The following is a 1,906-nucleotide window of genomic DNA, read 5'->3' on the forward strand; positions in this document are numbered from 1 at the left end:
GAATTGGCACAAATATGAATCTCTTCCAGTCAGTTAGCATAGCAAACTGAGTGCTTCCAATATTGCATTGGTTTTGCAACATTTCGATTGTTATGTTGTCAACTCTTGGAGCTTTGTCTTGTTGCTATTGTCGTTACTGCAGCCTGGACCTGTTCTTTCTATATCATTGGTTTTTGAAATAGTTGAACGTTGACCAATTATTTTTAGTACCATGACTATGTCCATTCTTTCCATCTTCTTTTAATGGTTCCTGAATTATTGAAGATTTTTCCCATAGAATCCTTCAATACTGTAATTCAAGGTTTGAATTATTTTATCAGTTCTTTCAGCTTCAGATATGCTGAATGCATTCTTCCCCGTTGGTTTGCTAACTCTAAGCCTTTGCATATATCGTTGTCATGTTTTACTTTGTCTTTTCAAGTGACCCTCTGAAATGATCTGTTCAGCTTTTTTGCATCACCATCTCTTTCATTTATTTTATCTAATTCATAGTCTCTTTTAACATCTATTTTTTCCTTTTATTCTTTTCTATCTTTAATGTGAACTTTTTCTTTCTGCATGTATGTTATTGCTGCCACCCCACTAGTCATCTGGTCTTCAGTAATTAAAGTTCAATGTATCAAAACAGTTAAAATTATCTCTAAATTCTGGTTGGATGCACTCAAAGTCACATGTTGAGTTTCACAGACTTCTTTAAATTTATTCACCTTCAAACTGAACTCACATATGAGCAACTGATGGTCTTTTCCAGGGTTATCCCCTGGCGTTGTTTTGGCCGATGATGCTAAGCTTCTATATTATCCCTTCCCAAATATGTATTCAATTGTAATTTTGTGTATTTTTTCTAGAGCTCCACATGTGTTGCTAAAAAAAGGTATCTGCAATGAAGAGTCATTACTCATCCAAATTTCTATCATGTGCTCTCCAGCTTAGCCCTCCCCCGACACACACGCATAATCCAACTACTGATCCCTCCCCTTTGTTTCTAGCTTGCACATTCTAATCAACAATATTATAAATGCATTTTGATTGCATGTTTAATAAATTTAAGATCGAAGTTGGTAGAATTCTTCCATTTCTCCATGACTGACTTTAGTGGATGATGGATAAATTTGAATAATAGGTGTATTAACTGATCTTCCATGTATACACTACCATTGATTCAATTCTGACTCATATTAATCCTGCATAGAATTTTCAAGATTTTTTTTAAATCTTGAAGGGAAGAGATAAACTCATTTTTCTCCTTTTTTTTCCAGGGGATAGCATGAACGCAGTCCCCCACTACCACAAATTATGCAGTCGAGTTTCCCACATTTGGGGAAATCACAGGGGTCAGCTCACCTGGAGTGCAATGGGTGAGCCTCGCCCTGGGAAAACCACCTTTGTGATCATGGTATCACCCCTGCCAGGTAAGTATCATCATTTTTCTTTGAATTATCCACTTGCAGATAGCAGTCCAACACTTATATAATGTACAATGTATATAGTGTACTTCAAACAAGATTTTGTGTTCTTTTTGATGATGAATGTGATATCATTTCTCTTCAATTTGTCATTCCCGGTATAGTAAACCATGATTGTCCCATTCAAAATAGCCATTTACACTCACTAATACATGGGATATCAATCTTTATATGTTCCACTTAAGTTGAAGATGTAGCGATAATAAAAATAAAGACCAGGTTCAGTCAACTACAAATGGAATGACGATGAGTATTTCATTACCAATAGAGATATACAGTACAAGGTGCTGAAAAACAAGGGAATTTAACTGATACAGAGACTGGATCTTAAAAGACTTAAAAGAGGATTTTATTGGTAACAGTACAAAGAAAGAAAGATAGTTGTGTGTATGTGCAAAAGTGGGTGTATGTAAATCTCCGTGGTGTATTTTGTTGTGTTA

The 1,906-nt window shown here is 35.3% G+C and overlaps 1 non-coding gene across 1 annotated transcript; it reads right to left on the bottom strand.

Moving 5' to 3' along the window:
* Positions 1-1,256: 1,256 nt before the first annotated feature.
* On the bottom strand, positions 1,257-1,420 carry LOC142455877 (U1 spliceosomal RNA). The gene has a single exon (XR_012785989.1). It is a non-coding gene; the product is annotated as a U1 spliceosomal RNA (small nuclear RNA).
* Between the last annotated feature and the right edge of the window lie 486 nt (positions 1,421-1,906).

Source organism: Tenrec ecaudatus, chromosome 8, assembly GCF_050624435.1.
Source record: "Tenrec ecaudatus isolate mTenEca1 chromosome 8, mTenEca1.hap1, whole genome shotgun sequence".
NCBI lineage: Eukaryota > Metazoa > Chordata > Mammalia > Afrosoricida > Tenrecidae > Tenrec > Tenrec ecaudatus.